Raw genomic sequence first — 13,741 nt, forward strand, 5'->3', positions numbered from 1 at the left:
AATCACACTTTAGCGTGATAGAATAATTTAGTTGCAGTAAATAGAAACTACAAGCTTATTATCTCTGCATAAACAGTTATGGCTAGAGCTGATGCACAAAATTAGATGCGACCAATCATAGACATTCACGTTTATATATTGAACATAAGAAGTTTTTTTTAAAAGCACAGTGTAGAAACTTATTGGCAAGGAGATGATTGACATGTTTTAATATAATCATGAACATTTACCCTAAAAGTTATACACATTTAAGAAAGCTAATATTAAAGCGTATGTTAACCCCCCCAAAAAAAAGATGGATCCTGCTCCTTTAAAGCATGTTGTAAAGCAGAGTGCTTGTCCTTTGTCATTTGGACCCCTGTAACACCTAAAAAACCTGGCCGATCTGGCCAATTTCTCCCCTCCCCTATGTAAACTGACCACGGTAATCATGGCTGCTGAGCCCTGACACCGTGGTCAGTTTGCGTGACTCCGTTACTCTCCTCTCTGCTCTTGTGTCCTCCTCCCCCCTCCCCTCCCTGCCTGTCGGCTCTTGTGTCATGCCCACTCCTGCCCCCCCACTGCTACTTTAATAACATGTCTTACTTTATATAATCTGCTCTGTCTTCTAATGCCGCGTATACACGATTGGAATTTTCCGACAAGAAAAGTTCTATGTGAGCTTTTAATTGGAAATTCTGACCACGTGTAGGCTCCATTGCACATTTTCTGTTGGAATTTGGACAGCAAAAATTTGGACAGCAAAAATTTGAGCGCTGCATCTGTCAGATGGGGAAAGGAGAGATGCAGCGTGTTACGTGACCACTGATCAGCGTTTTTTATTTAACACACACACAGGGGGACATATCCTTAGGACACAGAGCATATTATATAAAGTAGGACATGTGGGTTGACAAACCCTTTAGGTACTATATGACTATAATAATAGAAAACACATTATTTTACATGTTAGGTGTAGGTTACCATTACCACTTTCCTAAAGCCAGATTGACCATTCAGGTTACCGTACATCAATCCAAGTTTTATATTATTTTCTGTGACACCTTACATTCAGAATTTGCAGGGCTTTTAGAGTGGATAGGATTGCAGTCTCCTGACAGTCATCCTGTACTGTGCTGCCAAAAGATTGCAGTGGGTATGGATCACAAAAGTAAAAACATTATCCTATTAATTAATAAAAGAAGCATAGGATTCTGCATAAAGAGGCATTAGCTAGGTATGTGGATTGTCATGCAACATTTTTATTTTTATTCTTTTAAATCAAATAGACGTTTATTACTCACATACATTTGTTTGCACACAGTACACCTTCTAGGCAAAGACACTTAACCACGTATGTTTACACTGGAAGTGTAGTTCTGACGACGCATCAAAAAGGGTATCACACATACTCTTGGAAGGAAATAGGAATACACAGTAGTTGAACATTTTTATGTTTGACTGGTGGGAATATTTAGTGTGTTGTTTGTCATTATGGACATAAAGAGACCCTATCACCTTTCTAATCAGGAAAAAGCGACAAGATCTACTTATCTTTATAGCGCTTCCCTGTGGCTCTTTCCTCTGTTGTTGCAAAATATCTGGTCTCATTGGTGCCTAATCCTAAAGGGAGCAGTGATATCACCCCTAGTGATTGGCTACTAGGCTTAGGCACTATATAATGGGGGGATTTCATATTTTCCCCCATACCCGGAAGCACATAGGACAGTGGAAGAGCATTGTAAACATGACTATATGGTGGTGGTGGTGGGGGGGGGGGTGGATGGGCTTTGACCATACCTTGTCATTTTACTCTGAATGGGCAAGAAAGGGTGACAGGGTCTCTTTACAGTATACTACTCTTGAGAAAACACCACAGACCACCATATGCTAATTGCCTGTCTGCACAGGTGTGTGCAGCCTATTGCATTAGGGTGTGCACTCCAAAGCTCAAACACACATGGGTGTGTGTATGCTTATATATACTGATGGTGTCAGTAGAGCAGTGGACAGTGACAGTAGTTTTTATTTTTATTATTTTACTTTGTATTATATTTTACAATTTTTGTTTTTTAATAATAAAAAAAATATTCAAGCCTTTTTAGGAGCCCCGTTAGGGGGCTTTGGTGACATTTCAGGGGTCACAACAGGGGGACTGTGCACCACATGGGTGATTAGGGTGTGCCCAGGCACAGATGGCACACCCTGTGCGCACGCCTATGCCTGTCTGTGTCTGGAGTCAATTACTTTAAAATCAGAGAACTGGTATAAGCATCCTGCACATAAGCATAGCTCCCAACTGTTCCTGATTTCGAGGGACTGTCCCTGACTTTGAACAAAGTACCTCTGTCCCTCCTTCCTCTTCATTTGTCCCTCATTTTGGTATGATCTATATAGTTGTATATAAAAGTTATATACAATGCAATTTTTATCTTTCAGAAAGTGTTTCCCATTGCTAGACCTTTCATCCAATTTCTAAATTGTTGCATTTGTAAATTTCAAAAGCCAATATAGAGGAATATTAGTGGTAAAAAAATTCCCCTTTAACCACTTCCGGACCCCCGCACGACTATATACGTCAGCACTATGAAGGGGGATATCCCTGTTATGGCAGCAGCTAGCTGCCATAACCCAGGTATCCATCTCTTCAGACGGCGGTCCGGTTTACGATAATAGTGGTCTGTGCAGCGGATTCACCGCGAGATCACCGTTATTGGCGGAAGGAGAGGGGCCCCCCTCCCGCCGCTTACCGGAGCCGTCGGTAGCGGCGTAGGCGATCGGGTCCTGTCTCCTGCTTGTTATGGATATGAGTGAGGGCAAGATGGCCCCCACCCGTCTCCATACCATAGCATTTTTTTTATTGCATTTTAGTCTAAATTTGAGATCAGAGATCTTTTTGACCCCAGATCTCATATTTAAAAGGACCTGTCATGCTTTTTTCTATTCCATTCCTTGTAATAGGAATAAAAGTGATCCAATTTTTTTTTTTTTTTAAACTGTGTAAAAATAAATAAAATAACGCTTTTTAAAGCGCCCCGTCCCGACGAGTTCGCGCGCAGAAGCGAACGCATACATACGGATATGAAAACGGTGTTTAAACCACACATGTGAGGTATCGCTATGATATGTTAGAGTGAGAGCAATAATTCCAGCCCTAGACCTCCTCTGTAACTCAAAACATGCAACCTGTAGAATTTTTTTTTAAATGTCGCCTATGGAGATTTTTAAGGGTAAAAGTTTGACGCCATTTTTTTATTAAAAAAATAGTATTTTTTCCAAAAAAAGTGCGCTTGTAAGACCGCTGCGCAAATACTGTGTGACAAAAAGTATTGTAATGACCGCCATTTTATTCTCTAGGGTGTTAGTTTTTTTTTATAATGTTTGGGGGTTCAGGCGGCATGGTGGGGGGTTGTCCTATGCCTACATACTTTTTCTAATAAAAGTTGGGAAATAGGCTTAAAGCAGGGGTCCACCAATCTCTGTAGAAAATAAAAGCCAACAGCTACACATACTGCAGCTGCTCACTTTTAATAATAGGACACTTACCACTCCTCGAGTCCAGCGATGTTGGCACCACAGCTAATATTTCCATTAGCTGTCGGGTGCTGCCGCCACCATTGCGGGTAAGGAAACCCAGCAGTGTAGCCTTACGGCTTCACACCAGGAACTCCACTGCGCATGCGTGAGGCACAACTCCTCTCTCCTACTGGCCCAGTGGCAGGGGCAGAAGGAGGGAGGGGGAGGGTGCCGAGCTGCTGGCGTAATTCACTGCAGCGAGATCTCCCGGAAATGGGGACAGGATACCTATCAAAGACAGGTATCCACTCCCCCCGAAAGGTATCAAATGTGGCATCTTAGGGGGGAGGAGACAACAGGGCGGAAGTTACACTTTTGGGTGGAACTCTGCTTTAAGTGTCAGAAAACTATTACAATTCCTTATCTCTATACAAGTTCTGGGTCAAAGGTTTAGGAAGTATGGGACCCATGAGATAAACATGACAGCCATCTCCTCTCAAAAGGAGAGGTTGGCCATGGCAGCCTACATGACTACATGATCTAAAGGCGATTATACAATCATACTGTAACGTGTGTGGTGAGCATAAAGGTATATCATACCTCCCAACTTTTCAACTTCAGAATGAGAGACAAATGAGCATACCCCCCAAACGAAGTTGTTGAGGGGAAGGGGTCCGCGGATCAAAGTTGTTGAGCAGGGGGGGGGGGGTCCGCGGATCAAAGTTGTTGAGCGGGGGGGGGGAGTTCAGTGGATCAAAGTTGTTGAGCGGGGGGGGGGATTCCGTGGTTTGGAGTTGTTGAGCGGGGGGGGGGGTTTGTCGCCAATCGCGGGACCAAGGGATTTAGCGCAAATAGCGGTAATCGCGCGGGGGGGGGGGTATGTTCAGGCAAAATCGCGGGACAATGGCACTGCTCGCGGGACCGTGGGATTTAGCGCGAATCACGTGACATTCCCGTGAAATCATTGACGGTTGGAAGGTATGGTACATTAAAGTCTTGCTTACCAGCTCTGTCCAGTGGTTTTGCACGAAGCAGCCCAGATCCTTCTCTTCTCATGTCAATCGCTGGCACTCCTGGCCCCTACCCTCCTGCCGAGTGCCCCCTAAGCAAGTAGCTTGCTATGAGGGCAGCCGAGCCGCTGCTCTGTGTGCCCATTCAGACGTGGAGCCACAGCCTGGCCCTGCCCCCTCTCTCTCCTCATTGGCTCACTGACTTTGATTGACAGCAGCGAGCGCCAATGGGGCCCGCTGCTGCCGAGATTCTCATTCAACATCGCTGGATCGAGATGGGACTTAGGTAAGTATTAGGAGGCTGGGGGAGAGCTGTTGCACACAGAAGTTTTTTGTATCTTAATGCATAGGACGCAATAAAGTAAATAAACCTTCTGCCTTTAGAACCACTTTAAAGTGACATTAAAGTTTTTTTTTAATACTATACATGTTATACTTACCTGCTCTGTGCAGTGGTTTTGCACAGAGCCTGATCCTCCTCTTCTTGGGTCCCCCTCTGGAGCTCCTTGCTCCTCCCCCTTGACCAATGTCCCCAATAGCAAGCCACTTGCTATGGGGGCACTGGTGCAAGCTCCCTTCCTAAGACACTTAGAGTCGTGGCTTGGGCCCCGCCCTCACTCTCTTCTCATTGGCTCACTGGCTGTGATTGACAGCAATGGGAGCCAATGGAGCCCGCTGCTCTCTCAGACAATGAGAAGATGTCCCAGGACATCGCTGGATTGAGAGGGGGCTTAGGTAAGTATTAGGGGGGCTGTGGGGGAAGTAGTGTTGGAAAGAAACAGCAATCTACTTGCATACTGTGACTGTGTACATGCATTATAGCTGTCTATGCCAGCAGGTGGCACTGTAGTATTATAGTTTATAGTGCATATATTCTCTGATATAACAGGATGTATTGTTTCTCTATGCTCTGTATACTTGTTTGTGTTTATGTTCCTGTTTCCTGTTCCATGCTGTAAGACATGTTCTGATATTCCTCCATGAAAGTAAAGTATTCTCTGCATACAACAAGCTTCCAGAGCAAAAACCTGCTAATAAGCAGCACATAGAATGCATGAAGGTAAAAAAAAATCACTTTAATTTGTACCCCTCCAAAGATAACAGGTCTGCGCTCCCACTTGCTGATACTGGCTTCTTCTCCACCGCTTCTTCTATCAGCTTCTTTTTCCAGCCATTGATAATGTAATTCTCATGCATGCACACTAGAGTCACATTATCCCAGCACCTCACTACAAGTAGGGTTGCCACCTGTCCAGGATTCACCCGGACAGTTCGGGTTTGGAACCATGCGTCCGAGTTTCAGACCGCCTGAAACCCGGACACATGATTTAAACTGGACTGTGGCCTCCCAGCAGGGTTGCTGGCTGCAGTTGTCTAAGCTGAGTGTCTTTCATGTTGCCTAAAGCCAACACTAACAACCCCCCCCCCCCAAACACACAGACAGACGGGAGAGGAGAGAGGCCTCGATCTGCACCTCTTCCCCCCCACCCCTACCCCTCTGTGTCTGCCCACACTCCAATACCCGGCACTGTGCCTCAGAAAAGAAAAGTTGGGGCCGGAAAGTCCAGCAGCCTCAGATGCATCTGGATGAGTGGTGCTGACTACCAAGGGGTGAGTGAGCTCACCATCCATCCCTGTCTGTGACTGAAGTCGCCCCCCTTCTCTCTCCTGCCTCTGAGTGAGTACACTAAGGCAAATCAGGGTTCTCAGAGCACCCTTTACATCAGAGTTACCCTTTACACCAGAGTCCTCAGTGTTCCCCCTTACATCAGAGTCCTCTCCATACATCAGAGTTCTCAGTGTTCCCCCTTGTATCAGCGTGTCCTTTCCATACATCAGCGTTCTCAGTGTTCTCCTTTACATCAGATTCCTCTCCATACATCAGCGTTCTCAGTGTTCCCCCTTACATCAGAGTCTCCTCCATACATCAGCGTTCTCAGTGTTCCCCCTTATATCAGCGTCCTCTCCGTACATCAGAGTTCTCAGTGTTCCCCCTTACATCAGAGTCCTCTCCATACATCAGAGTTTTCAGTGTCCCCCCCCATTACATCAGCATCCTCTCCGTACATCAGCGTTCTCAGTGTTCCCCCTTACATCAGATTCCTCTCCGTACATCAGAGTTTTCAGTGTTCCCCCTTAAATCAGATTCCTCTCCGTACATCAGAGTTTTCAGTGTTCCCCCTTACATCAGATTCCTCTCCGTACATCAGCGTTCTCAGTGTTCCCCCTTACATCAGAATCTTCTCCATACATCAGCGTTCTCAGTGTTCCCCCTTATATCAGCGTCCTCTCCGTACATCAGAGTTCTCAGCGTTCCCCCTTACATCAGAATCTTCTCCATACATCAGCGTTCTCAGTGTTCCCCCTTATATCAGCGTCCTCTCCGTACATCAGAGTTCTCAGCGTTCCCCCTTACATCAGAGTCCTCTACATACATCAGCGTTCTCAGTGTTTCCCCTTACACCAGATTCCTCTCCGTACATCGGAGTTTTCAGTGTTCCCCCTTAAATCAGATTCCTCTCCGTACATCAGAGTTTTCAGTGTTCCCCCTTAAATCAGATTCCTCACCGTACATCAGAGTTTTCAGTGTTCCCCCTTAAATCAGATTCCTCTCCGTACATCAGAGTTTTCAGTGTTCCCACTTAAATCAGATTCCTCTCCGTACATTGGCGTTCTCAGTGTTCCCCCTTACATCAGATTCCTCTCTGTACATCGGCGTTCTCAGTGTTCCCTCTTACATCAGAATCTTCTCCATACATCAGCGTTCTCAGTGTTCCCCCTTATATCAGCGTCCTCTCTGTACATCAGAGTTCTCAGCGTTGCCCCTTACATCAGAGTCCTCTCCATACATCAGCATTCTCAGTGTATCCCCTTACATCAGATTCCTCTCCGTACATCAGAGTTTTCAGTGTTCCCACTTAAATCAGATTCCTCTCCGTACATCAGGGTTCTCAGTGTTTCCCCTTAAATCAGATTCCTTTCCGTACATCAGAGTTTTCAGTGTTCCCCCTTAAATCAGATTCCTCTCCGTACATCGGCGTTCTCAGTGTTCCACCTTACATCAGATTCCTCTCCGTACATCAGTGTTCTCAGTGTTCCCCCTTACATCAGAATCTTCTCCATATATCAGCGTTCTCAGTGTTCCCCCTTACATCAGCATCCTCTCCGTACATCAGAGTTCTCAGCGTTCCCCCTTACATCAGAGTCCTTTCCGTACATCAGAGTTTTCAGTGTCCCCCCCCCCCCCCACATCAGCATCCTCTCCATACATCAGAGTTTTCAGTGTTCCCCCTTAAATCAGATTCCTCTCTGTACACCCGCATTCTCAGTGTTTCCCCTTAAATCAGATTCCTCTCCGTACATCAGAGTTCACAGTGTTTCCCCTTAAATCATGTTTCTTAGGGCATCTCTTATGTCAGAGGCCCCAGAGTTCTCCCTTACAGTGATAGGGAACTCTGTGGACTCTGATGTAAAAGGGACTCTTGTTATTAACTTCATATGATTAGAAATGTTATTTAATAGCAAAATATATGTATAGTTTGTACTATAAAAATAAATTGCCGTGCACCGCTAAAGTGTTCCGGTTTGACTTGAAGAAAAGGTGGCAACCCTAACTACAAGCAGTGAACACAGAACAACTGCCAGGACAAAGGAAAGGAGATTTGTAGCAGAAGAGACATGCATAGTCTATTAAAAAAGAAAAGAAAAAAGAGCTATTTGTTTTTGCATTTCAGTTCCACTTTAAATACTGTAATCCAATACAGTATTGTTGGTGCTTGTTGAGTTAAGTAGGCTCTTCCCCTTTAAGAGGTGTTACAGGGTTTCGTTCCAGCTCTGTGCTCTATGGCCCAGAATCAGAAGCAGGCGTGGTCGGACTGACACAAGAAATGGGAGGCAGTGTAAAGATATAACAATAAAGATCTGCACAGACGCTGAGCTGTCTGTCCCAGAGAAAACTGAACCTCCAAGAAGAGAAGAGGGAAGAAGCAGGGGTAAGGAATACAAACGTACGCTATGGAAATCAAAATCTGTCACTTTCATAAGTTAGAAAACTACTTAGATAATTCCTTTACTGTCAGAAGGCTCCGCACTTCTCTTATGGCAGCGTCACATTCAAGCATTGTAGTGTATCTGTAGAACACGCAGCCTGTATTGTGTTTACAGGCATTCAAGGAGCATGTATTTAACAATTCGTTTACCTATTTATTTATTTTAACAATCCAGGACAAGGAAAAGATCATTGCGAGTCCAAAAACATACAACACTTGTTTGGCACAATGAGATTCTTTGCCTTCTGTGTAGCCAGTCAGCTGACCAGTGCTGAACAGACACCATCGCTACCGATGCCTCCGTATTGGTCATGTGAAATCCTGCAGGGGTTAAATTTTCCAAATCTCAAACACCCATCACAGCTGGGATTTTTAAACATGATGCCTTGTACACAGGATTGGTTTTCCGGGAAAACCGAGGGGAAAAACGAGAACCTGCTCGGTTGCTTTTTCCCCCTACATATGGACGGTTTTCCCGACAGAAAAACTGCTATGAGAGCTTTGGTCGGGAAACCCCGGCCGTGTGTATGCTCCACTACAGTGTTACCCATAGGGAAACTGCCGGCTTAAAAAACCGCCAGGAATCCCGGCAGGAAAAAAGAGAACATGTTACTGTCGGGAAAACTGCGATGGAGCATACACACGGCCGTTTTTACCGACCAAAAGCTGTCATGGCAGTTTTCCCGACATTACCATGGGCTGCCCCTAATATGTCTTATTCATGAATTTGCTGTCACCTGTCAAATGTATGTAAAGCCAAAACATCGGTGTTTACATAAAATATTTAAAGTGGTTGTAAACCTCAGACATGGACAAAGCATATACCTTTATAGTGTGTGTTTGTCTCAAATAAGAGCATCAGCCAGGGGCGGACTGACCATTCGTGCACTCAGGCACTGCCCGAGGGCCCCATGCCACTAGGGGGCTCCATCAGGGTTGCCAGGCTCAGTAAAACCAGGGACAGTATGTAAAAATCTGTGTTTTTTTACATCTGTCACTGATATGTCCGACACTGTCATGCTTTTGATGTGAAAATCCTGAAATTTTAGCTGCCCCGCCTCTGCACTGCCTCCTGGCATGGTGGCCATCTGTAAGTCCGGGGGCCCCATAATCTTCTATTGCCCGGGGGCCCCATGAGTTGTCAGTCCGCCCCTGGCATCAGCTATTTTCCTGTGTGCTGTGTGAAGGGGGTAGAGGTCCCTCTGTGTCCCTCCCTTTCAATCCTTACTAAGCTCTGCAGATTGTGACTTCAGCTCTCCATACCCTCTTTTCTAAAAGCTCAGACAAAATGTATGAATTTTCCACTATGAATGGCTTTAAAGGAGATAGAATGCAGATAAACAGGTACAACTTATGTAGGAGGATTTGTTTGATCTCTGTTTATCACTTTAAACCAGTCTTTTCACTGCACTATTCCCAACGCACACGTTCCTGTAGGAGTGGCTGTATGTATACCGGCTGGAACTGTGAACAATCACAGCGAGAAATGTCACCAGCACACCATGGGTCTCCAAAATTGGGTCCAAATCCAATGGGATCACATTGTTATAGCAAATGGCAATGTTTTGGGGGCTTGCAGGACCCCATCATCAGGCATGTCTGATGAAGGGGTCCTGCGAGGCTCCGAAACATTGCTGTTTGCTGTAACGATGTGATTGCTGAATAAAGCTTTGGACCCAATCTTGGATACCCATGGTGTTCTGGTGACATTTCTACTTCAGTCACTTCACTGGTTTATGTAAGCGTTTACAAGCACTTTAAATTAACACTAAACAATATCCTTATTCTTCAAGTATAATCCTTACACATCTACTACCTAATGGGTCTGTAAACTATTTTTCATAAAATAATTTCTTACTATGTTTATCTGCCTCTTTTTATCATCCTCCATGAGCTCCCGAATCTCTCCTTTTCCCTCCTGGCTTCCATTGTTTGGAACGAGCAGTGCACGTAGGTTGCGCTCATTTCCACTGCTCTATACACGCCATAGTTCATAGTACGTAGTTCCTCATCAGATCATAGAAGAAAGCAAAAGAGACTGGCTGTGTTCCTACAGTGGGACCATGGAGAATAAGTGTAGCAGCAATACAAAATACAGGAGGTTGGAGGAGGTCGAGGGCAATGAAAAGTACCTTTCTGAGATAAGAATATATATTTGAATAGATTTGCTTTTAAACCAGAGTTTAGTGTCACTTTAGGACTCCTGTTGGGTTTCCCATAGACATAACAGGAAGTAAGAGGAAATCTATGCAAAGTGAAGGAAATCCTCTCCTAAACACTTGTAACTGGAACAGCCATCACCTTTGGAATATTCACCCTTACCTCATATTCCATGTTCCAGTGACAACTCAAAATTTGGGATTTTTCCTCACTTTCTCTCCTGGTGTCAATGGCAACCAGGACAAATAGAGAGGTTGAATTTCCCCATCGGGGGGCGTCAATAAAAATATAACAGGGGCTTTAATTCTGAATTCTATACAAAACCAGAAAGAACGTTTTGGCTGTAGATCAGTAGTCTCCAAACTGCGGCCCAGGTGCCAGATTCAGCCCTTTGCTTGCCACTATTCCTCCCACAGATTTGAGACACTACTCTGCCAACTGACATCAACAATGGTGCACCATTTTTCCCATTGACACCAACAATGGTGCACCATTTTTCACATTGACACCAACAACGGTGCACCATTTTTCCCATTGACACCAACAACGGTGCACCATTTTTCCCATTGACACCAGAATGGTGCACCATTTCTCCCATTGACACCAACAACGGTGCACCATTTTTCCCATTGACACCAGAATGGTGCAACATTTCTCCCATTGACACCAACAACGGTGCACCATTTTTCACATTGACACCAACAATGGTGCACCATTTTTCCCATTGACACCAACAATGGTGCACCATTTCTCCCATTGACACCAACAATGGTGCACCATTTTTCCCATTGACACCAACAATGGTGCACCATTTCTCCCATTGACACCAACAATGGTGCACCATTTCTCCCATTGACACCAACAACGGTGCACCATTTTTCCCATTGACACCAACAATGGTGCACCATTTCTCCCATTGACACGAACAACGGTGCACCATTTTTCCCATTGACACCAACAACGGTGCACCATTTCTCCCATTGACACCAACAACGGTGCACCATTTTTCCCATTGACACCAAAATGGTGCAACATTTCTCCCATTGACACCAACAACGGTGCACCATTTTTCACATTGACACCAACAATGGTGCACCATTTCTCCCATTGACACCAACAACGGTGCACCATTTTTCATATGGACACCAACAATGGTGCACCATTTTTCCCACTGACACCAACAATGGTGCACCATTTTTCCCATTGACACCAACAATGGTGCACCATTTCTCCCATTGACACCAACAACGGTGCACCATTTCTCCCATTGACACCAACAACGGTGCACCATTTCTCCCATTGACACCAACAATGGTGCACCATTTTTCACATTGACACCAACAATGGTGCACCATTTCTCCCATTGACACCAACAATGGTGCACCATTTCTCCCATTGACACCAACAATGGTGCACCATTTCTCCCATTGACACCAACAACGGTGCACCATTTTTCCCATTGACACCAACAATGGTGCACCATTTCTCCCATTGACACCAACAACGGTGCACCATTTTTCACATTGACACCAACAATGGTGCACCTTTTCTCCCATTGACACCAACAACGGTGCACCATTTTTCCCATTGACACCAACAATGGTGCACCATTTCTCCCATTGACACCAACAATGGTGCACCATTTCTCCCATTGACACCAACAATGGTGCACCATTTCTCCCATTGACACCAACAACGGTGCACCATTTTTCACATTGACACCAACAATGGTGCACCATTGACACCAACCATCCCATTGACACAGGGACACTATTCCTCCCACTGATACCAATGATGGGGCACTGTTCCTCCACTTAATACCAATTGTGATGTTTACTTCCACTGATGCCAAGAAAACTTCCACTTCTGCTGGTCACAGTCTGGCCCCCCTATTATCTGAAGGACAAAAAACTGTCCCTTTGTTTAGAAAGTTTGGAGACCCCTGCTCTAGATACATGTAAATAAAGTTACACCAGTGCTGATGTTATAATGCAGCACAGGGAAGCCATCAAATATGGGGAATACAGTGGAACCTCAGATTACGAGCATAATCCATTCAAGGAGAATGCTCATAATCCAAAGTACTCGCATAGCAAAGCGCGATTGCCCATTGAAGTCAATGGAAATGAAAATAATTTGTTCTGCATTGACTTCAATGGCATGCAATACCGCATGTGGTCAGAGTTGGGGGGAGGGGGCGGCGAAGAGCCACGGAAACAGCCAGAAAGGCCCGAGGACACTTTGGCTGACCTCGGCAAACCTGCATTTCCGAACAGCTCCGAACAGCACCGATCCGCTACGATCTGCGTCGTTCATCTCCGGCGCCCCCCCCAATGCAGGCCAAAAGCGGTACTGCACACTGCTTTGGCCTGAATCCTACTCGTTTTGTGAGACAGCACTCACAAACCGAGTTAGGATTTTTCTAAATACAGTGCTCGTATTGCGAAACACTCGTTAACCACGTTATTTGCAATCCAAGGTTCCACTGTACTTATAAAATATTTGTTGTCAAGTTTATATGCCGTGCGTGTTCATGAACAAAGCTATGCTAATACTCACATACAGCCTTTGCAGTATATAAGGCAGTTTTTTTCGGCTGCTAGATTGTACATCTACAGTGCACTTCCCACTTGTTATTTTCTCTAAATTTTGGATAGAGTGGGAAAGAACCTCTGTTGCGTTTGATTGCTTTTTGTGTTCCTCTTAAGGGGATTTCCCCTCACATCATGTTCCATGATGCCTACTGGGACAAGAAGAGAGTAGAAATTAAATCATGAAAGCTTAAGAATCGTGCACCAAAATATAATTCTTATAAATAGTGGGCCACCCACCTACATTGTAAAATTGCCAATCTACAACTTAAAAAAAAAAAAAGGGAGCAAAATATGTTAAAAAAATGTATACTTATCTAGACATGTGCACTGCCGAAAAATGTGTTTTTATTAGTTTTTGTTTAAGGCCCCTTTCACACTTGTATGACTTGCAAAGTAGCATGACAAGTCGTTCCCCATGATTTCCAATGACAAC

At 44.8% G+C, this 13,741-nt stretch overlaps 1 protein-coding gene across 2 annotated transcripts in view; it reads left to right on the top strand.

The window, feature by feature from the left end:
• Window positions 1–8,392: 8,392 nt before the first annotated feature.
• Window positions 8,393–13,741, top strand: part of FAXDC2 (fatty acid hydroxylase domain containing 2) — a 63,005-nt gene continuing 57,656 nt past the window's right edge. The window contains exon 1 of one of the 2 annotated variants that reach the window (XM_040345092.1): window positions 8,393–8,497. The gene's annotated coding sequence lies outside the window, so the exon portion shown is untranslated. Of the gene's footprint in view, window positions 8,513–13,741 lie in introns of both variants that reach the window. The other variant, XM_040345093.1, reaches the window with a different exon arrangement.

The sequence above is a fragment of the Rana temporaria genome, chromosome 3, assembly GCF_905171775.1.
Source record: "Rana temporaria chromosome 3, aRanTem1.1, whole genome shotgun sequence".
Lineage (NCBI taxonomy): Eukaryota > Metazoa > Chordata > Amphibia > Anura > Ranidae > Rana > Rana temporaria.